This window comes from Notamacropus eugenii, chromosome 2 (genome assembly GCF_028372415.1).
Source record: "Notamacropus eugenii isolate mMacEug1 chromosome 2, mMacEug1.pri_v2, whole genome shotgun sequence".
NCBI lineage: Eukaryota > Metazoa > Chordata > Mammalia > Diprotodontia > Macropodidae > Notamacropus > Notamacropus eugenii.
The window spans coordinates 465677060-465701669 of NC_092873.1; the positions used below are offsets into that span (position 1 = coordinate 465677060).

The 24610-nt window shown below is 39.6% G+C and overlaps 1 protein-coding gene across 5 annotated transcripts in view; it reads right to left on the reverse strand.

Annotated features, from left to right (window-relative positions):
* CEP350 (centrosomal protein 350) overlaps positions 1-10204 on the reverse strand; it is a 142700-nt gene extending 132496 nt beyond the window's left edge. For 3 of the 5 annotated variants that reach the window (XM_072648496.1, XM_072648497.1, XM_072648494.1), the window contains exon 1: positions 9679-10141. The gene's annotated coding sequence lies outside the window, so the exon portion shown is untranslated. Of the gene's footprint in view, positions 1-9678 lie in introns of all 5 variants that reach the window. The other 2 variants (XM_072648498.1, XM_072648495.1) reach the window with 1 other exon arrangement.
* Between the last annotated feature and the right edge of the window lie 14406 nt (positions 10205-24610).

Consider the following 24610-nt stretch of genomic DNA (forward strand, 5'->3'; position numbering starts at 1 on the left):
CACATACACAGCCCTCCATCTTCCATATCCATACCTTTATGTGGCCTTTCCTCTATGCCTAGAATGCACTCCTTCCTCATCTCTTAGATTCCCTTGTTTCCTTCAAAGCTAATGTGCTCAGTGTCACCTCCAACATGTTGAGGCCTCTTCTGATTCCCCCTAGCCACTAATGCCTTCCCCAAATTATGCTCTGCATTCACCTTGAGTTCAATTTTCATTTAGTTAATCCTCAACATTCACCCAACCCAACATTCACACATTCATGTGACTTAATAGTGACTTCATTTTCACTTTTGAGTTGACAACCTCGTATATTCATGGCTATTTGAAGTAGAGAAAAAAAAAAAAACAAGAGACAAAATGAATGGAGGTTTGTGGAGCAGTTGGAATCCTACTAAGCACTTCACCAGTCTTACTCAACTTTCTGTTGTGGAGTAAAGTGTTCCCCGTGCACTCATTGCATATTTTCATTGTTTCTGCCTTTAAAACTCAAGTTTTATGTTGCAATCATGCCCCTTTGGGCTCTAAAGTGATGCAAGACCTCTTCTGACAACAGAGAGCAAACTAAACTCTCAGCAACTTCTCCCTTGGTTTTCAGAGGGCAACCAAGGTAAAGAGGTTCACAGCAGTATAACACACAGTACCACACTCTCATATAGCCATTTGATACAGTAGAAAGCCAGATTCAGGTTGCAAATTGTTTAAGTTTTTATTGTGCTATAAGAAATGATGAACTGGAAGACTTCAGAGAGGCCTGGAAGGACTTATATGAACTGATGCTGAGTGAAATAAGCAGAACCAGAGGAATTTTTCTGGTAGACTTAGCCCCTCACAGTAATGAAAGGACCTAAAACACTCCCAAATGACTCTTGAGGCAAAATGCCATCCGCATCCAGAAAAAGAACTATGGAATTGGAATGCAGAATGAAGCAGATTATTTTTCTTGTGTTGTGTATGTTTTGTTTTGGTTTGTTTTTTCTCATGATTTCCCCCATTCATTTTAATTCCTCTATACAACATGACTCATGTGAAAATGTGCTTAATAAGAATGTATGTATAGAAACCATCTTGGGGAAGGAGGGGGAAGGGAGGGGGAGAAAATCTAAGACTTATGGAAGTGATTGTAGAAAACTGAAAACAAATCAATTTTAAAAATTGCTTTACTTTTAAGAATTTTATTTGTTGTTCAGTATTTATGGTACTATGAATTTCATGTGTTAAAAAAAGTGAATAATGTTTGAAATTTTAAAAAGATTTTTTTTTTTAATTGAGGAGTTAGCACAAAAGGTCACAGAATTCTAGGGAATTACTAGTGAAAAAATGTTTTGCATAGTGCTAATTTTTTTGTGTACTGTATTTTATGAGTTATTTCATAGTTACTGCGTTAGGAAAAATGTGCATAATATCAGATTTAATGTTTTTTTATAAAGAACTATGCAGAAAAGTGCATTTTCAGTGATCTCCAGCAAAAGATTACTGTTTTTGGTGGCTGCAGGAATCTAACTCCTTATTTCCCATGGGTTCAATGTATCAACATTCCCGTTTTTGACTTTCAAGATGTTTTCTTGGAACATTTCCTCCATAAAAGTTGAAGAATGACTGTACTTATATATGCACACGTTGTTTTCCCCCAGAGATTATAAGCTTCTTGTGGGCAGAGAGAGATCACTTCATTTTTTTTCTTAGTATCTCCCTCCCTCCTCCTCCCCTACCCCCAGTACACAGCCGGCACTTAAATGTTAGTTAATTGTTCAGTTCCTGCTCCTGAGTTAATGCTTAAGGGACCAGTTCCAAACTATCATCCTCTTATTTCCACATCTCAGTAACTTAGTTTGGTTTTGAAATACTAAAATTTATGCATAAAAGCTGTTTTCCATATCCAAACCTCACTTGCTAAAAACTACTTATGAAAGAAAAGCTAATTTTATTTAGATTAAATGCTGACATTTTCCCAATTATACTAAGAATCTAAACTCACAAGTGCAAGTCAAGAATTTATCCTATACAAATATACTAAAAATTTCCAGATGAAAAATTTCCCACTCTGTCACATGTAGTTAAAGAATAAATTGTCAATGTCTATAAATGCTAATGCTTAAATAACTATCAACCCTGAAACAGAAAACTTTTCTACAATGAAATATTAAATGTTGCATTATATACATTTAGATACAGCAATCATGAATGCAGCCAATTATTTTTTTCAGACAAAGACATTATTTACAAATGTGACTCCCTTACTTGATTTTAAAGTATAAGTTTTTAAAATTTTTAACTCTAACTGGGGGAGAGGGGTGGTGTCCTACAAGTACACAACTAAAATGAACAAAAACTACATGTGTTTCTTGTTTTAAGAAAACTTAATTTACCAAAACCGAAATTTTTTAAACCAAAAATTTATGACCTGACTATTCTTTTATAAAGTTTCTTCCCTTCTAAAAGTATTTCCTTTAAATAATTATTTCTCCCTAGTGTATTTTAAAGGACATAATATACAAAATGTAGATTATACATTATTTTAAGGAAGGTATCTATTATTAGGTATAGTGAGCCATAGCTATACTAGTGGTACTGTAAAGGAAACAATCTTGGGATAACACATGACAGGTAAATTCGTCATGTAGTAGGTACAAAAGGATAACAGCTGGGCAACTCCCATACTTCAGTGATACCCACCAAGATCTTGCACAGAGATTCTTAAACTTTTTCCTATTATGGATCCTCTTTGACAATATGGTAAAATCCATGAACCTCTTCTCAGAATAATATTTTTAAATACATAACAAGCATAAGATTATAAAGGATACCAATGATACTGAAATACAGTTATCAATTTTTTCTTTGAATTTACAGACTCTAGATTAAAAATCCTTGATCTAAGAGAAATTTCTCCAGTGGAGGATTTATGAGAAAAATCAAATAGACTAAGAAGGTATATAGGGGGAGAATAGGTTTCCATATGCACCACTGGAGGGTATACCATAATTTATGGGGAGTACTGAAGTCTTGGAGTGATGCATAAATTAACTTTAAAACCTGAGCATATTAACTCATTTTTTTTCCTAAAGCAATTTAGGCAACACCTTTGAGAACAGATTATTGGATTTCAAATATAAGATATATCTGTCACATGAAATAATTTTGAACAATATGATGAGTAAAACTACTAGTTAGCACACTCTTTTAGTTTTCTCCATCTTTAATTTTTTTTATTTTCTTATTCTAACTTTTACTCTCTAATTGAGATCTCTCTGCACCATGATACCAGATTCTTCCTTCGTAGGTCTTCACTGCTCTCTGCTGTTTCTTCTACCACTCTGACCACTCCTTAATTTCCCTTTCTGAATCAACATCTATGTCCTGCTCCCTATCTCTAGCTGTGCCCTAAGTCTCTGTTCCTTAGCCTTCATTTTTTTCTTCTTTCAGCAATCTCATCAGGTTTCATGAGTTCTATCTAAGTGACTCCCAGATCTATACATCCAGGTATATCTATATATCTCTCTCCTGAATTCTCATCCCAACTGGCCCCATTTCTAGCTAGATATCCCATAAGCATGTAAAACTCAACATATCCAAAATAAAATTTATCTTCCCTCCTCCGCAGTTTTCCCCCCTCTCTCCATAACCTCCCTATCTTCCATGTAAGGTACCACCATCTTTCCAATAACCTAGGTTCAAAATCTTGGATTCTTAACTCGTATCCCTTACCTATCCAATCAGCTACTGAGTCTACAAGATTTTACTCCAGAACATCTCTCTTTTTATCTCTTGTCTGGATAACTGCAAAAGTCTGGTAAGTTATTTCCCAGTCTCTATCTGGTCTCCTCTCTATTGGGTCCTCCATACAGCTGCCAAAACAATATTTCTTTCTTCCCCCAGGACATTAAGTGCCTTTTATTTTAAAGTTCAAATTCTGTTCAAACACAGATATGCATACATTTTCAGTATTCCATAGCCTCACTTGGCTACACATTAGAAGTGCAACCAAAAAAAATAGCAATTAATTTCAAGGCATGTTTTTTAATTAAGAAAAAAACAGAATTCTTATTTTAAAAAAATACAAAACTCCTCCATTAATATTCTCTTGCTCACCAAGTTCCAGTGGCTTCCTATTGCCACTAAGAAAAAATACAAACTCTGTTTGGCATTTAAAGCCCTTCACAACTGCCTCCACACCCTATCTTTTTTAGGTTCATTACACATAACTCCACAGATTCTCCATTCCAAACAAACTGATTTATTTGCTGTTTCCCTTGTAGGATATTTACCTATAGTCTTCATACCTTTACACAAGTTGTCCACCTGGACAGGAATACATTATCTTTTCACTTCTACCTCTTAAAATCTCTAGCTTCCTTCAAAGTCATCTCCTAGGCAAGGCCCATCCCTGATCTCCTCCCCTCAATTACTATTCCTTTTCAAAAAAAAAAAATTCCTTAGTATTTACTTTTCATAGATATTTAGTTTACTTATAGTTGTAGCTATTGTTTCCTCCAATAGAAGTGTGCTATTTAAGGGCAGGGGCTATTTAATTTTTGTATTTTTATCACTAGGGCCTGGCCAAGTTCCTGGTACATGCATGTATTTGTACATATGATGTACATGTGATGGAATGATTTTTTTTAATGAAGTATAAGCTGTCATTTGACTTACTAGCCAGTCTAATACTTCTTAACTGGTGAAAATTTCAAGAGATCACCACTACTTTTCCCATCTTTTAGGTACCAAAATTGACAGACATAATAATCTCCCAACAGACAGGATCTCCACTATTCCCAAGCTAAGAGTCACACTTGAATCAGTCTGACAGATCAAATATAGATCTGTAGCACAGAGGGAACAGAACTGAAATGGGACCTAGTAAAACAGGGTTCTGGAACCCAATGACATTTTCTTATCCTTGGTCAAATCATTTTAACCTCTCCTGAGTCTTGAATTCCTTGTCTGTAATACAAAGAGGTTCAATAAGATCATCTTTAAGATCCCTTTCAGCTCTATACTTCTATAATTCTGTGACTAAGAGGAAGTGATTTACAGATACTATAATGTTATGCCCAGTGACACAGTAGGATTAAGTTAAGTTCACTTTTTATCATGTTAGAGTGACTATCATCAAAACAAATACATCACAATTAACCATATGTAGATTTTCTGGAGCAAATTTTTCATCTTCAATTGGCTTTCCAGACACATTTAAACATACTTCTACAAGATAAACCCTACCAAAAGTTGCTATGTACTCAGGGAGAAATGCAAACCAGTTATTAACATTAGCCTGAGAATTCTGTTAGAAAAATTAAGCTAATGTGCAAAAAGTCACTAAATTCCAAGCCGAAACAATTTTTTGACACCATAATCTCTTAAGGTTATCTATGATAATACAACTTTAATAAGAATTATCTTTGAGAAAAAAGCAATTAATTCTTATAATTTGTCTCCAACAACAGAACTAGGACATTTTCTCATCATAGTTGTAGGCTGTAGTGGGAAGCCTGATCAATCAATCTTTATTCATGTACCTACTATGGGACAAGAACTATACTAGTCACTAGGGATACAAAGATAAAAATGAAATAATCTCTGCCCTTTCTCACGGAGTTTACAATCTATTGGGAAAAATTACATGGACCCACATGAATAAATACAAAATCAATACAAGATAATGAGGAAAAGTGATCAGAAAAGAATTCATGTAGGAGGTGGCAATATGACCTGAGCTTTGAAGGAAGCTAGGGGTTTTAAGAGGTAGAGATGAAGAGAGTACATTTAAAGCATAGGAGACAGTCTATGCAAAGACCCAGAGATAGGAGATGAGGCACAGCAAATAGGCCAACTTGGCTAGAGCTAGGCAGAAGCAGTGAAAAGGAGTAATAAAAATTAATTATGAAAATGTAAAAATCTGGCTGAAGCCAGATTGTGAATGGCTTTAAATGCCATTTGTATTTTATCCTGGAGGCGACAGTGAGCCACTGAAGCTTTTGGAATAGGGTAGTAACAAAGTCAAACCTGTGCTTTAGGACCATCACTTTATCAGCTATAAGGAGAACAGAGTGCAGAAGGAAGACATTTGAGGAATGGAATCAATCAAATAAATATTGCAGTAATTCAGGGCACTAGACTTTGAAACCAGATGACCAAGGTTCCAGTCCAGGCACAGGTTAATTCACTTAATTTGGAGGCCTGTTTCCTCATCTATAAAATGGGAAAAATAAAATTCACAACTACCTATATATCCCTGAGTGGTTATGAAATAAACTTCTGTAAACTATTTAAAGCCATAAGAATGTGGGCTATTATTATTATTATGGCTACGATTATCATTGGGTACAGTTAAATTTCATTAGATTTGTGTTTTCTAAACAACAACCTAACCAAAAGTCTATGACTTTTTAGTTAATGTTGCTGATGTTACGGCCTAACTTCACATTTAAGCAAAACTTTTTGACATATTATTAGTATATAAAAGAGAATGTTACCCTATTTCAGGGACTATAGTACAGTAAACAAGGGCACTAGATAGAGAGTCAGGAAACCAGAGTTTGAATCCCAAGTCTGACACTTGGTAGCTACGTGACGAGTCAGACAAGTCACAGTCTCTGGGTTTTAGCTTCCTCACCTATAAAATTATGATAAGCATTTATAACCTGAAAGCATTGTAGAAATGTATTATCATTAGTAATTATTAAAACCTTTCATTTCTTAGCAGGAAGAGTGAACTAATGTCTTAAATAGTTTTCTGGTCTGAGTCTCTCCCTATTTCTAAGCCATCCTTCAGAATGCCAAAGAAATCTCACAAAACCTCAAGTGATTCTCGTTACCTCCTCAATAAAATAAAAACCTGATCCAGCCTAGCATTCCAGCCTCATTTCATCATATTCCCTTTTACATACTCTATACTCTGGGCAAACTGGACTACTTTCCTGTTTCCCAATCTCATTCTGCTCTCTCTCATCTCCATTTCATGTCTATTTACAACCTTCAAGACTGCTCAAGAGAGACTATGAAAATAATGCTCTTAATATGAAACACAGTTATTTGGGTACATATTCCACCCCTTTTCCTACACTAAAAGATTTCTGATGGTAGATGAAATCACAGGTGCAGACCACCTTCCTCTCATCCAGCTCTTGATAATTTGTACTATTGGAAAACTGGAATGTCAATGGATGTGCTGAACTTTCTTGTGTCTTTATTTCCTCAACTGAAAAAAACATCCCTGCTTACCTCACAAAATTATTGAGTCAAATGAAAAAAAGTATGTGAAAACATAATGAAAAGTATAGTTTCTATGAGATTTGATTTCTCCCTCTTAACATTTTGTCATAGGATTTTGTTTATTTTTATGTTATTTTCCATAACATTTTGTACAATGCAATCACATTCTAACTATGTACTTGTCCTCCCTTACCAAACTTTCAGGTTATAAACTTTTTAAGACTGGATTACCTTACTCATCTTTATACTAACAACCCTCTCTCTTCTCCAGTCTAATACAGTATCTTGCAAATAACAGAGGCTAAATATATGTTGACTCTTTTAAGTTGTCCCCAAAGAATACCATTTAATTCAGTCAAAAGCTTCAACTTCCTACCCCATCAAATCTTCTAAAGAACTAATAAGCAGTAAACTTGATTAGTTTTCATTAGACCCTCTCTTTCTGCCAGTATTGTGATGGAGAAGCAAAGTCAAAAAAACAAACAACAAAAACTGATGAACAAAGGAAAAAGAAAATGCAGAAAACTTAGATCATCATTCCCCAAAGTAATCTGGACTTGAAATACTCGTGGGCTCAAACTGTCGACAAAATATACAAATACTGACACAGGAATATTAAAAAAGTAGTAAGTACATTTTTGAATGAAAATTAATCCTACTTTAATAATAAAAAATTGCTTAACATAATTTTGACACAATTTCATATTTCAGAGAACTATCAATAAAATCAAAATTCTCATGAAAAGAGGGGTTTCTTTTTCAGATACTGTTTGGACTGAAGAGGCATTGAAGTCCCTCCCAACTTTTTCTGTGAACCCCTATTCATACCTCAAAGAACACCAGGTTCCCCAAGACACAGTTTGGGAAACACTGCCTTAAACTACTAGACCATCAACTCCTAAAAAACAATCCATCAATAATGCTCACAAGCAATTGTGAATAAAAATTATAGAAATTAATTCTCAAATTAGTCATAGACTAATCGCACATAATATAAAATTTATCAGAGGGTAGGTGATTTACCTCATTAGATTCCTACATTAGGTTACTAAGAACACAGAATTATTACATATTGGAAAAAGATAAAAATATCATTCCTACTCTTAAAAGCCATCCCGCCATACAAAAATATGAGTATTTTTTTTAAGTCTAAAATCATGTGAAATATCAGAAGGAAATCTACTTGTATAGAAAGCACAATCATAATAATTATTTTTGAGGCAAGAGATAAATATATTTTATATTCTTCTATTAAAATGAACTGACACCAAAGTGAGTAAACTTCTTCTTTCTATACTAATAAACTGAGTCCTGGTATTGTCCACAGGACAGCCTTACACAGAAGTTTATTTTTTTGTTGATGTTAAGTCAAGAAGCATTTCTTAAGCACCTACTATGTGCCTGGAAGTGCACTAAGCAACGTCTGCAAAAAAAAAATCTCATTTTCTGCCTTACATACTATAATTTGAATGCAAAGAAAACTTAGTTGTTCAGTTTTGTTTGATTACAAGTAAGATTTGAACATCATGAGTATCAGAATAAAAGTGTCAGAAAAAAGCATAGGTTTGAAGCAACGATAAAAACATATCAAATCGGGTTTCCTTGTTAATTAGCAGTATAATGCCATTTTGTTCAAAACGTTTTAACTACAAAGGCATTCAAAAAAGGTCTATTTTATTACTGTTTTCATAGGGGTGTTCAGATTGTTACCTAATGTCTAAAGATACAATCCTCAGCGAAATTTTAAAATGCAGAAAAGTAACATTATCTCAATCTCCAAACGTAACCGTAAGTCTTCTCCGGACTTAAAATTAAGGAAGTCAGTCAATCAACAAGCAGTTATTAATTGCCAGCTATGGGCCAAGTAAAGTAAAAAGAAGTTTTAAAAAAGTGGGAGGGGGGGAGGGAAATAGCGTCCAACAAGCCAAGTCAGCTGGCACTCCCTGGCACAACAAATGTTTTCGGATTGTTGACAGTTAATGGACTGACGGGTCTACTAGGTGGCAGGCCCGGCGCTAAACAAATGCTGGGTGTACAGAGGTGGCCACAGCTCCGGCTCTCAAGGATCGCCGCTCCACCACACTCCTACTTCATCCGCAGTGGGGAGAGCGCCCGGCCCAAGGCCCCCGGTCCGCGAAGCTGTCCAGCCCCGCTGCCTACCCGTGCCAGGGACTGACGAGAGCCCGGGCTGCACCACTGTGAGCGCCCGTCCGGCAGCTGCCAGGCCTCCACCAGGACGTGCGGTCAGCCCCAGGGACCGGCTGGCCACTGCGGGAGTTTCTCAAGAGAAGGACGCGGGCCGCGGGCCCCCGGCAGGTGCCCCGCTCCGCTCGGGGCTCCACGGGTCAGCCAGCTGACGGACAGGGGTCGGTCCCGAAGCCAGCCGGGCTCCCGGCCCCGCCCCGGCCCCGACTCGCGGCCTCGGTTCCACCCCGCGCCCCCTCCTCGCCCTCCCGCGCTCACCTGAGAGTGTCGCCTCCGGCCCCGGCTGCGCCGGCTCATCCCGCGGGGCCGGGCGGACGGAGCAGCGACGACGCCCCCGCCCGGCCTTTCCGCTAGGCCGGGACGAGCGGCCGACCCGGCCCGGCCTGGCACCGGCTCCCTCCTCGACCCGCCGGCCGGCGGGGAGGGACAGACGCAGACGACGGAGGAGCTGGCTTCCCCTCCCACGACAGCGCGGCCCCCGGCGCTACGGCTCGCCCGGACTTCCTCTGGCGCTGGCCCGGCTCCGCTCCTCCCGCCGGGAGAGTCACTTCGGCGGCGGCAGGAGCGGCGGAGGCGGCGGCGGCAGCTCGGTCGCCATTACGGACCAACAACTGACACGGAGGAGGAGCTGCGGCGGCGACGGCGGCGGCGGAGGCGGCGGCAACGGCGGCGGAGGCTGCAGGCGCGAGGCAGGGCGGGAGCGGTCCCGGCCCCGGAAACCTCGCGAGGACTGCCCCGAGACTCTGCGCCAGCCGCAACTTTCCGCGACGGCCATGATGAGTGTGGCCGAAAAGTGAGGGCCGGCGGCGCGGAGGGAGTTCCCGGACCTCATGTTAGGCGTGGCTGCAGTTTGAACACTGAGAAAGTCGAGTCCAAATCCCGTCGGCGTCCGAGTGCTACGTAGTTAGTGGCTGCCTCTCCGGCTCCTGCACGTTTCACCCTGGGGGGCCGGGAGACAGCTTTGCGCCGGGATTGGGAAGCCGGGAAACCACAAAACTGAAACTGACCAGATTTAAAGGAGCGGCGGCGACGGTGTTTACTTACTGACCAAGGGATGCACCAGGGAGAGAGATACAAGGTTGAGTCCCCGCCCTCTTGCTCCTTGTAACCTTTCTGGAGTTCAGTTTCCCCATCTGTAGAAGGAAAGGAGTTACGCTAGATAGCCTGCGGTCTCTCCCAAAGTTCATTCCACTCCCCGTAGCCCTCATCCGCGATTTTGCCATCCTGTGTTTGATCCTTCCAAGGACTGCCACACGCGGGCTAGGAGGGTGGTAGGCGTTCTGCTGCTGTTGTGGAATTCCAGCCCCCAAGAACTCAAAATCAACTTGACATAAGTCGGGAGTAGGAAGAGAAGAAGCGCCCTTGCCACCTAACATCCCTTCTGCAGCCTTTGACACCTCTTCTCCTTGACACCTTCTCTAGGTTTTTGGGGCACCACTTTTGTCCTAGTTCTTTTCCTACGTATCTCAATGCTTCTTCTCTGCCCCCTTCGCTGAATCCTCTTCCAGATCACACATTGTAAAGGTGGTTCCTCAGGGTTCTATCTTAGGACCTCTTCTGTTCTCCTTCTATACTATTTTACTTGCTGACCTCATTAGCTCCCATGGATTTAACTGTCATCTCTATGCTGATACTTCTCAAATCTCTCTCTCCTGCCCTAACCCTGTCTGCCGACTTCCTGTTCACATCTCCAACTGCCTTTCAGATATCCCAAACTGGATGTTCAGTAGATATCTTAAACTCAGCATATCCACAACTGCACACAGTCGTTTCCCCAAACCTTCCCTATTATTGTTGAGTGCACCACCATCTTCCCAGTCCCCCCAACTTGAAACCTAAGAGTTGTCCTGGATTCCTCACCATCTCTCCCGCCCCATATCCAGTCTGTTGGAAAGGCTTGTTGATTTCATCTTCGCAGCATCTCTCCAGTAAGCCTCCTAGTTTCTCTGATACTGCCATCACTCTGGTGCGGTAACTTACACCTGGACTGTTGCAGTAGCCTTATGGGGGAAGGAGAGGGGAGTTTGCCTACCTTAAGTCTCTCCGAACTCCAGTCTATCCTCTATTCAGCCACTGAAATGATTTTCCTAAAGGTCAGATCTGGCTGTGTCATTCCCTACTCAATAAACCCCATTGGCTCCCCATTGCCTCCAGAATCATAAACAAAATTCTCTCCATCTGGAATTCAAAGCTCTTCAAGACTTAGCCCTACCCCTCCTTTCCAGGCTTCTTATACTGTATACCCCCAACACACACATACACTCTGACCCAGTGATACTGGCCTCTTTGTTGTTACATCTCTCAGCTCCGGATATTTTCTTTGGCTGTCTCCCATAACTAGAATGCTCCTCCCCCTCATCTTCACCCCCTGGCTTCACTGGCTTCCTTCTAGTCCTAACCAAAAATCCCATCTTCTACAGGCAGCCTTTCCCAACCCCTTTTAATTCTAGTGCCTTCCCCTGTTGTTTCCTATTTATCCTGTATATCGTTTGTTTGTACATATTTATTTGCTCATTGTCCCGCCCATTCTATTAGGAGCTTTTTGTGAGTAATGACTCTCTTTTGCCTCTTTTTGCATACCCAGTGTTTATCACAGTGTGTGGCATATGGTGGCATTTAATAAATACTTATTAACTGATTAAGGGAGGGTTCCAAACCGGGATTTCCTGATTCCAAGTCCAGTGCTTGAGCTACTGAGCCAGTGGGGTATACAACCTGTAGGCAGCAGCCCACACAGAATGATGGGGGGAAGGGAATCTATAAATTCATAAATAAGCGAATGTATCTTCTACAGACTGAGCCCCAGTCCTTTACCACCACCTAACCTATTAAACATTTCCAGCTGTATGTACAATAGGTATCTGAAGCTAAACATGTCCAAAATGCTTGAGTTGAACCTCAAAAGTTTACCTATTTTGCTAGTTTCCTTTTTCTACTGACAACCCTACCATCTTATCTTAACCCAGGTTTACAACCTCAAAATCATCCCCTGCTTCACCACCCATATCCAATTAGGTGCTAAATGTTATCAGTTTTACCTTTTTAAATCCTTTCACTCAATTTCCTTACTCACATAGCCTCTCTTTTAGTTAAGGCTGGTATCATTTTTTTGATTTTAGATTATTACGTTTTTATTGGATTATTACAATAGGTCCCAAATTGTTCGCAAAACCTTTATGCATGTCCCTCCACACAGCCGTCAAAGTGATATTCCTGATGCACAGTCTGACCATATATCAAGGACCTGCTCAAGAAACTCCAATGGTTTTGTACTTTCTTCATAAGAATCTGAGCTTGCTGAAGTCAAGGAGTATGTTTTTGCCTTTCTGAGTACTTAGTCAAAAAACATTTTTCAAGTGCCGACTATATTCCAAGCCTTGTGCTGGGAATACAAAGAAAAGCAAAAAACACTCCTTGTTGTCAAGGAGCTCAATCTAATGCAAGAGACAATATGCAAACAACTCTGTACAAACAAGCTATATACAGGATAAATTGAAAATATTAAAATGTTAATATTGTGTTATATATAACATAATATGAATAATAAAATATTAAAAATACATTAGAATTAATAGGGATTAGGAAAAGCTTCCTATGGAGAAGATTTTTATCTGGGACTTGAAGGAAGCCAAGAGGCAGAGAGGTGGAAAGAAAGAACTCCAGACATGAAGAGTAACCACTGAAAATTACTGGAGTTAGGAAATATAGTATCTTGTTTAACAGAAAGCTAAGACACCAGTGTCACTGGTCACAGAGTGTATGGGGAGGTGGAGGGGAAGAATGGAAAATTAAGAGGGGGCTGGGTTACAAAAGGCTTTGAATGCCCAACAGAGGATTTTATATTTTACCCTGGAAGGGATAAGGAGCGTGGCACACAGTAAATACTTAATAAATGGTTGTAGATTAATTGATTGTCTCTAGGATAAAATAGAAACTTCTGTGTTTGGCATATACAGCCTTTCACAAGGTGCCTGCAGCCTGCCTTCCTGAGCTTATTACACATTGCTTCCTATCACAGTCTCCTGCAGCTCCACAGGGTCTGCCTTGACTTTGTCCAGGCATTCTTCATGTGCCCTACCATCTTCCACTCCAACATGCTTTGCAACTGCCTGATACTCTAGGACAACTCTACTGGAGAAGAAACCCCCATGAACAATGTTAACCTACTGCAACTCATTCCTCAATGATTAATGTATTTCTTCCCTGTCATACCCATCCCATGATTCTGAACTTCCAGTTGCCATTATGCAAACCCCATTCTCCATGCCCCACTGACTTCTCCTTTATTTATATCCTTTTCAACCCAACTCAACCAACCTCTCACTCTAAAGCTACCCAACCCTTCTACTGTGCTCTCTGGAATTCCTGCACCATAGGTAACAAACTGAACTTTATCTTAAACCTTTTCCTTTATCACTCCTTCCATCTTTCACTCACTAGCTCCTTCCTGATCTGCAGCTTCTTTGGCTTCCCTTTCCAGCAAGGTTACACTTTCACTCCTACCACCAACTCACTGATCATAAGAGAAGTGGATTATTCCTTGCTCCACATTGCCATTTACAGGCTCTCTCTCTACTACCATTTCTCAATAACCTTCATTGTCAAAGAAGACCATGCCATCAGAGAAATGATGACATGACTTGCATTTGACTTTGTTTTGAGTGAGGGAGGGCTGTGCAGGTCACTAGCCTCACTTCTCCTCCAGAGCCATCTGAATCCACTTACCAGATGTTCATCAGGATGACTGGAGGTGACCCAGGATGAGGCAATTGAGGTTAAGTGACCTGCCCAAGGTCACACAGCTAGGGAGTGTCAAGTGTCTGAGGTGAGATTTGAGCTCAGGTCCTCCTGACTCCTGTACTGGTGCTCTCCCCACTGCACTACCTAGCTGCCTTGGGGTGTTCAAGGAGGACCAGTACCTTTGGTTGTGACAGCTTGCCAAGCTCTTTTCGAACTACTCATCCAACTTTGGTGTCTACCTGGCACTTAACTCTCAGCTGTGGCTCCAAGAAACTGTAGTATGCACAACAGCCACTCCCTAATACGCTGTTGAAGGTAACCAGCAGCCCTCAAACTTGCCAGTGAATTAGGGGATATCTACCCCAAGTATGTGAAGACTTCCCCTGGTAGAATGGGTAGATGAGAAGTTTGTTCCAATGGCCACAAAGGCAGCTGAAGCTGGTACTCTGGAGCACTTAGAGTTTGGCCAGATATCAAAAACACCAAGGTCATCCATAGCCATCTCCAATCATCCTGACTTTTGTCTTGCCACTGGACTTCAATGACTCTTACTCAATATATTGACTCCAAACATTTTCACTAGACATTCTCCATACCTAGACTTCCCTCCTTCCTCATCTCCACCTTTTGTTTTCCAGAGGGTAGGATTTGAGTTGCCTCTTGAGGGAAGCTAGGAAAACCAACAGGCAGAGGTGAAAGGACGAAGCTTCTCAGGCATGAGGGACAGCTACAGCAAAGGCATGGAAATCCCTCCCTCATCCTCTCTGACCACTGGCTTCCCTGACTCCTTCAAGGCCCTTCTAAAATCTCTTCTAACTCTTTCCCAATTCCCCCTTATTTCCCATGTTTTCCTTGTCAATTATCCCATCATGTATGTATATAGCTTGTGTGTCACAGTTGTTCGTATGTTGTTTCCACCATTATCTCCTTGAGAATAAGGACTACTTTTTTTTAATATCCCCATCACTTACCACTATACCTGGCACATAGTAGGCCCTTAATAAATGCCATTTGATGCCGGAGGGGATATGGGAAAATTGGGACATTGATGCGCTGTTGGTGGAGTTGTAAACTAGTCCAAATATTTTGGAGAACAATTTGGAACCATGCCCAGTGAGTTATGAAACTGCAGCAGTAGCAGTACTAGATCTATTTCCCAAAGATATTTTAAAAAAAGGAAAAAGGACCTATTTGTACAAAAATATTTATAACAACTCTTTTTGTGGTGGCAAATAATTGGAAAGCAAAGAGATGCCCATTATTTGGGGAAGGCTAAACAAGTGGTGATATATGATTTTATGACAGAATACTATTGTAGTATAAGAAATGATGAGCAAGACATATGAATTCATGCAAAATGAAGTGAACACAATGAAGAGAAGACTGTATACAGTAAAACAATATTATAAGGATGATCAACTGTGACAGACTTAGCTACTCTGATTTAGACCATAATTCAAGACAAATCCAAAAAAAATCCATCATGAAAAATGTTATCTACCTCCAGAGAGAAAACTGATGAACTCTGAGTTACTTTTTTTATTCTCTTTTCCTTGTTTTCCTTTCGGGCTGTGTTTTCTTTTGCAACATGACTAATATGGAAATACATTTTGCATGAGTTCACAGGTACAACTGATATAAAATTGCTTGCCTTTTTCAAGAGAAGAAAGGAAAGGGAGAGAATTTGGTACTCAAGATTTTTAAAAATTATGTTTAAAATGTTTACATGTAGTTGGGAAGTATTTGATGAAATAAATAAAATATATTTACAAAATAAATGCCATTTGACTGAATGACATCCTATGTTCAGCAAAACCGGCCTCCTTATTGTTTCCCAAAAGTGGGATTTCATCTCCTGTCTCCATGCCTTTGCACTGGCTATCCCTCATGCTGGGAATGGATGGATACCCTCTTCATCCTTGATTCTTAGAATTCTGGATTCCTTGAAAGTCCTGTGCAATCACTTCCTTCTGCATGAATAAATTCTTGTTGACTGAGACTGCCTGGTGCCTTTCTGGATTTTTTTAGCTGTTATAACCTTCTCCCACCCTCCCCCCAAATTACTTTGTGCTTATCCTGTACACTTTATGTACTTACATATGTACACGTTTCAGTAGAATGTGCACTTCTGGAAAGAAGGAGCTATTTCACTTTTGTCTTTGTACATCCCCAGTGCCTTAGCGCATAGATGTATGGATGTTTTCTGTCAAACTCATTCTTTGTTGTGAGTCTAAAATTTTCTGGACAACATATTGTTACTGGGTTGAAAGCAGGCATGATAGGCAAATTGTGGAAGAACTGGAACTGATTCATAAGGGTTTTCTTTGATCCTCGATAAAAGGAATATAGATTTGACATGATCCACTCAGAAGATAGAGAATTCTTTAGCACATCAAGTTAGGACAAAGAAAATAGACTAGATGGAGGAAGAAGCTAAAAAAAGAAGAAAACCAAATTTGAACTTTGTGAGATCATGGTCACAAAAGGGACTTATCCCAGTAAAAAGGCAGCAGCATACACACACACACACACACACACACACTCATGCAAAAGTAGAAAACTTTGAACCCAACATATTAGAGATACTAGGAAGGAATTGGGCAAAATCATAAACTAGAGGATCCTAACCTAAATGTTAATCCACAAGACATGATGGAGTGATAGAAAGGAAATGAGAGAGAGGAAGAAAAAGGCAAGAAGGTAGCAGCAATAGCCCACCTGGATAAAGAGTAAAAATTAACATTGATGACTAGCCACAGAGAAGACCCATAATAAAGAAAGCAGTCTCCTGGAAGGGAGAGTAGAGAAGAACAAAAGTAAAACTGTAACAGCTCCAGTTGCCGTCATGGAGCAAACACTGAGATCCCAAAGCACAGAACACCTCTGAATTTATCAACAATGGGCAAGGGACTAAATCTGTTTCTTGTACAAAAACTGATACCACCTTATTCACCACTCCTAGCACAGGGAGAGCAGCTCTAGATAGTTGCCTAGAAGAAAGGCATACCCGATTTGTCCTAACAAGCAGGGGAAGCTTTTACCTTGAGGAGAATGCGGTACATTTCCACCAGTCTTGTGTTACAGTAGAGCTGCCTCTTCCCCTCTCGTCTCCACACGGAGCTCCAGGCCCACACACTGCCAAAGGGAGAGGATCAACATGCTTTCCTCCTTCAAAGTTGTCCCCTCGGTCTCTTCTACAATAAAGATGTTAGGAACCTATATTAACATCCCAAGTGTTCAAAAACTATTAGACCCACTACTAACCCTATATATGGAGATACGTGGGTGCATAGCTGGAGTTGTCTAGATCTGGGTTAATTCAGAACAGATAATGAAAGTACTTTATTTCATATCCTTTTGTTAAAAACTTTCTGATCCAAACTTAGGATGTTACTTCAGCAAACTCACATCTATATAGTAATAGAATGGCAAATGGAAGCCAGGAGGTCATGAAATAGTGATTATGAGGTATATCTCCACTACAGGCATAGTATTAGGCATTTTGGACTAGTAATTGTATATAATTCCCCTAAAGACCTACTCCAAAACTTTACTAATGGTGTGGAGATAACTCTGAGCTCCCAAATGCAGTGACAGTGCTTTTCTAGGATTCATCATTTTGAAAAAGCTTCAAGTATAAGCCCAATGACAGACACTGACAGTTTCAGAGAGCCATCAAGGGTTTGGTTACTGGGCAATGATTTTTAAATCGCATCAATTCAATAAACTGCCTAGTAAAGCATGGAACAAGTTCCAAGCTGCATCAGTGGATAGAACCACAGATCCTTGAAGTATTGAAAGACCTTTGAAAATAACTATCAAATATATGCATTTTATTCTAGGAGATAAAAACATTTTTTTGCAAACCATAATTGTTCTATTCCTTGTTATTTGTATATTTCATTTGCTTTTTTTATTTAAATGTTTATATTTCATAAGACTTTTGGCAGAGGTAATTAATAAGTGTGGGTAATTTCTTGTGTGAAAATACTGTCCACAGATGTAAATTAGAAGCTCATCTGTAATTTATATTCTTAGAGAGTTTCCAGGCATACTGAGAGGTAAACTGACTCGTTGTCTCAGGTATCACTAATACATATGAGAGACAGGATTGGAACTCATGACTTCTGACTCCAAGGCTAATCCTCTATTCACTATGCTGTTTGTCTTAGTACAGACCTAATGTACCTAAGTCAATTGTTCACTTGATGAGACTTCCAGTAAAAATGAATGCTCAACAAAAACAATCTCCTGTCTGTACTCATGACTGATATAACTCATTGCTAAGACCATGATTCAGTCATGATGAATAGTCTTGAAATGATTATATACAGTGAGAGGCACAGTGTGATACTTATTTCCTTGTCAGAAATATCATAATGCAGAACATCCTTTGACTTTCTTTGAAGAGTGTTACCCTAGCTGTACTTACAAAAAGCCATTTGTAATCACATCACTCTTACTTATCACAGATTTTAGATCTAAAAAGGGGAAACATCCTTAGGAACGGACCACAGATCTGACCCAGAATGGAAATTCCCATGTAACCCTTGAAATTACCAAACTCTTTAGTAAATAGAAAGGTAGAAGTAAGAGTTGATTAGGGGATCCCCAAGGAAACATTAAAACTTCTCAAAAGTTGAACATGAGCTTGACTGACCACTCCACAACACAACAAGTTGGGATAGGGAAAAGCTATTATTGAACAGAGTTTAGAAAAATGAAAACAAAATACTCCTCATATCTGGATTTAGTTTATTACATGCTATTGACCCATGCACAGTCACCACTAGAGACTGAAGGGTAGGGGTCCTGATCAACTGGTTCTTCTCCCATGCAAAGATGGAAAAACTCCCAGCTCTTGCTCACTTTTTCCTTGGAATTCAGAGTTGACATCTACTGAAGTAAAAACACTTTTTCTCCCCTATTCCCTCTCCTCATACTCTCATCCCTATTCGCCTCAACCCTGTCCTCTAGAGTCCATACCTTCCTCTTCCCTTTCATTCTGTTGTGCTCTCCGGAACTCCTACTCCATTGTTAACAAACACTCATTCATTCTGGATCTTTTCACTGCCCACTCTTTTAACCTCTTGAATTAAAGAAACCTGAAGAGGAATAAGAATAACCCTTGCTTCTCAATGACTCTACCAGATGATCCCTTTGGCATAGTTGCTCAGCAACTTCTTCTGTTTAAGATTTGGTCTCTCAAGATACATCAAAAAGTTCAGCTCTGTGTCGTAGAAGAAAAGAAGAAAAAACTTCTTTTTCAAGGTTTTTAATACCTAGCCCACAGCTTTCTTCTTCACCCTAATCCCTGCCTTCATGCTAGGGATATAGACTTCATTGTTCCTTCAAATACCTGAGTGTTCCTTTATCACTTCACTTCCCATAACATACCTATACCTTCATTTCATCTCATTACTCCTTAAGTAAGCTCATGCCTTTGGTTTCACCATCATCTTTAACTATACCCCCTCTAGTTCTGAAATTTCTTTCACTGATCATAACCATTCATCCCTCCATCTCTCTCCTGCCTCAGTGGTTCATCCACTCAACAAGCATGTATTAGGCATCTTCTGTGAGTCTGACCTGCAAGGGGCACTGCTGACTACTTACATGATCCTGTTTAACCAGAAGGACCAGAAACCAGCAATCCCACTCTCACTCATGCAGTTTTGCATTCCATCCAGCACCAAAGAGAAACAGGCTCCAAGTCATTTTCAGAAAGCTGATAGCCTCCATTCTTTAGGTCTACTCCCTTTTTAGGTGATAAAGTCTTTTTGTTAGTCTAGGAAGTAGGGTCTATGCGGAATTCATTGCTATATTTCTTGGCTCAACCCCCACCTACTACAATACTCTGCTTTCTTTCTTTGACCCTATATTTTAATGAACAACAATCATGTGATCATGGCAAAATAATGTAGACCATATAAACATGGCTTAACTTAATGTAATTCACAGAACCAAAAGAGCAAAAGGAATAAAATCAAGTATATTAAAATAACTTCCACATGGCTCCTCCCAGACCCAGATAATTCTAAATAAATCTATGGGCATATCCTTAACCTAAAGACTTCAAGGGAGCTAGTTCAGGTGCTTGGACTTATCCCCCATGTCAGCCACTTCTACTTGGGAACTAGCCACTGTCTCCTGGCTGCTTTTCCATTCATAGCCTTCTAAAGGTCAGTGTTCAGTAAGCAGGGCACTAATTATTCTTCCTCACAATTTTCCTTGTTCAGCACTCTGTCACTGGCTTATACCTCTAATCCTGCCCTCTGCTTTCTAGAGCAACTAGTTTGTCAGCTAGATTATATATGATCTGAATTATTCCTTGAAATTTGTTCATTGCTAATAGAGTGACAGAGTGTGTTCAAAGGTAGATGTTGGCATGGAGACTTTTCCCATACCCACACTCCATTCTCTTGTCCTGGAACTCCTTCTCCTTGGATTACTCCACCTCTCTCATTTCTGCCCCATTTGGCACACTTGATAACAGCTAAGGTTTGATCACTTCCTTTTCATCTTCCTCCTCCTGTTTGATGACTACATTCTATCCCATTAGTCAATTAGGTAAATCAAAGAGCAAAGACATGCAAGACATTATGCTAAATGCTAAGGATACAAAGAAAACAATGAAAACATTCTTTGTCCTCAAGAAGCTTATATTCTTCTTTAGGGAAACAACACAGATAAGTTGATATGTGTGTCTGCATGTGTGTATACATATATACACACATATAAACTTATATATATGTACAGTATAAACATTGTATTGGGGGAGGGGAGCAAAACAGGAAAAGGGAAGTACTAATATGTAGAAGGATCAGGAAAAGTCTTGGGTAGGAGGTGTCATCCAAGCTGAGCCTTAAAAGCTAGTTATCAACAGAGACAAAAGTGAGGATAAAATGTTTTCTAAGCCTGGAGGACAATCTATGCAAAGAAAGGAGATGAAACATCAGTAGATCAATTTTACCTGAACATTATGAGGGGGAATACTGTGAAATCAATTTGGAAAGACTTCTAAATCCCTTCTTTGTTCTCAGTCATTCCTGCTGTGGTATGACTTTCCACCCTTCACTATCTTGACCCTGTGGTTAGCCTGATCAATTATATACCACCCTCTACCCTTGAATCCCTTGCACTCAATGTCCTATTGCCAGACACACCTTGCAAAACCTGAATTTTGAGTTATTCCCATCATCCACCTTCTCATTTCTATTCTCATGCAGCTCAGTGTTAATAGGGAAGTATATCACCATGTTGATTGGTTTCACTACAAATTTATATTATTTATTCTCACCTGATCTGTCATTAATGTATGGAAATCCTTTTAGTCTTCCCTTTATTGACCCTCAAATTCTCCTAATCAGCTACTTCACCTCAACATTCCTTCCCTCTCCAGATAGGATCTTGGCTTCCTTCATTAATGAAAACAGAAACTATCTGATGTCAACTACCTCTTCTACTTTAATGTATACCTCAACATCCCTACCATTCCCATTCTTTGTTTCATAGCTTCAATCTCAGAGAAGGGGTGATATTTCTTACCAAAACCAGTCCCACTCCCTATTCCCCTCAAATGTCTTCTAGAACCTTAAGCTTTAAGTTGTCTGCCCCTATGGGTTTCATTATTGTTTGGATGACTCTTAGATCTATCTCTCTAGTCTTTATTTCTTTCCTGAACTTTGGACTTTTCCTGAACTTTTTGAAGCAACATCAACTGCTTACTGGACATCACCACCTGTATGATCCAGAATCTCAAACTTAATATGTCCAAATGGAACTAATTATATTCTCCCAAAATCTATCCCTCCTTCAAACTTCCCTATTTCTGTTGAGGTCATCACCACTCTTCCAGTCACCCAAGTTTGCAATCTCTGAGTCATCCTTAACTTTTTCTTCTTCCTCATTCCCCACATTCAGTCAGTTGCCAAGTCTTGTCAATTTTATCTTTATGACATCTCCTTTTTGATACTCATATAGCCCCTATCCTAGTTCATCATTGGTCCTTTGGAATGGTGATTGACCATTAAATTGATCAGAATTCTTAAGTTTTTCAAAGTTGTTTCTCTTTAAAATGTTGTTATTATTGTGTAAAAGCTCCAGGTTCCTCTCACTTTATTCTGTATCAGTTCATACAATTCTTCCCAGGTTTCTCTAAAATTATCACTTTGGTCATTTCCGATGGTACAATCACATTCCATATAGTACCATGTACCATAATCTATTTACTCATCCCCCAATTAGTTTCTTTTTGCCATTACAAACAATAATATGTAGGCAACTAGGTAGCACAGTGGATAGAGTCTTGGATTTGGAATCAGGAAGAAGTAAATTTCAAATATGACCTCAAAGACTTATTAACCCTGTGACCCTGGGCAAGTCACTTAACCTCTTTTTGTCTCAGTTTCCTCATCTGTAAATTAGGTATAGTAGGATAATATTTGCACTTACCTACCACAGTTGCTGTAAGGATCAAATGAGATAATATTTGTAAAGTATAATGTAAAGCACTTAGCGTAAGTGCTTGGCAAATGGTAAGTATTAATAAATGAACCATCGATTTAAGCATGTGAAGGATTTTTAAAAATTATTACTTCATCAGACATTCCTGTTCATAGATGACACTGGGGTGATATGAGGCACCGAGTGGCACAGTGGATAGAACTCTGGGCCTGAAGTCAGGAAGATCTAAGTTCAAATCTGGCCTTAGATACTTGCTAGCTGTGTGACCCTGGGCAAGTCATTTAATCTCTATTTGAGTTGGTTTCCTCATCTGTAAAATGGGGATAATAATAGCACCTACCTCCTAGGCTTGTTGTAAGGATCACATGAGAAAGTACTTGGAAAAGTACTTAACGTAGCACCTGACATATAGCAGGTATTTTATAAAGGTTTATTCCCTTTGCTTTACTCATTGATTGCATCAAGCCCTAAAACATTGTACAGTCTTCCTAACCACTCCAAGGAATTTTCCTTGACTGTATACACAGTATTCAAGCAAACAGATAAAGAGTGTCTCTTATCTAGATTATGAGATGATATAGAACGGGCACTTCATTGAGCTTGCCTTCTTCACTGGACCTTTGGAGTGGTGATTGGTCATTACATTGATAAGAAAATACATGTATTTTGGACAGAAGTTGCAAGTGCATAGTGGGCTAGACCCAGAATTGAACAGGGAGCACTGTGAGGCAGACTGCTCTTGAGAAAATGCTCCATGTTTTTATGACCACAAGCTTCTCCCTGAAACAAAGACCTATCATTTTAGTAGTATCATTCCAGTGATGCGATCTAACTTTGAGATAGAGAATACTATATTCTCTGTGGAACTAAACTGGAGTGTTTAATTAAACCTGAGGGTCACCTAAAGGGTCATGGATAAATGTATTATTAGATGAGCAAGACCAGACATATTAAAAATGAATAATTGCCTATAAGAAGTGGCATAAAGGATGTCATCAAAGAGCTACGTGTATGACTGGAAAAGAAAGATGAACTGGCCATGAGGAGAGTAAAAAGAAGATCCTCAGCCTGTGATAATAGATATTCTATGAGAAATTTTGGACAAGAGTGGCACACAAGGGACACATGGGTTGCTATATGCATCACTGGAGGGAGTACCCACATCAGTAAAAACAGAGTCCTACAGGTGTTTCCTGATAATTATTGTAAACCTTAGTTAGGAAAATATCTTTGAAAACTTGTATTTCTGTCAAATTAACCAAATCAGAATCTCCTATATTCAGTCTCCATGTAGAGCTTACAAGTCTCTCTAAAGATTTGTTCGATTTAATCATCAGCAGTGAAGAAAAAAAAGCATCTCCTTTTCTTCAAGAAGTGGGAAGGCATGATTTGGAGTCAGAAAACCTGCATCAGAGTTGGAGTTCTACTCCTTACTACCTATGTGATCTTGGGCAAGTGACTAACCACTGATGGGGAAACCTGTAGTCTTGAGGCCACATGTGGCCTTCTAGGTCCTCAGGTGTGGCCTTTTGACTAAATCCAAGTTTTACGGAACAAATCCTTTTAATAGGGGAATTTGTTTTATGAAGTTTGGATTCAAAGGGCCACACTTGAAGACCTTGAGGCTGCAGGTTCCCCACCTGTGGACTAGTCTTTTGGGGCCTCAGTCTCCTTATCTGCAAAATGAGGAAACTAGACTTGATGATCTCTATCCCTATTCTAAATCTAATTCTGAGATTCCTTGCTGGCATCCCCTTTAGATAACATAATCAAGAAATAACATAATCAACAAATGCTTTATAGAAAATGAGTTCATACAAGTTTCAGGGCTGTCTATGTGAACAAGTGGTAAAAATGCAATATGTTATGGAACATCTTTTAGCAAGACAGCTGCAATTCTAAAGAAATAAAAATGTTTAATGAATCTGCCAGGGGCCATGGGTAATGAGACCAGGGCCATATTTTGCAGGATGATCTTTCCCTG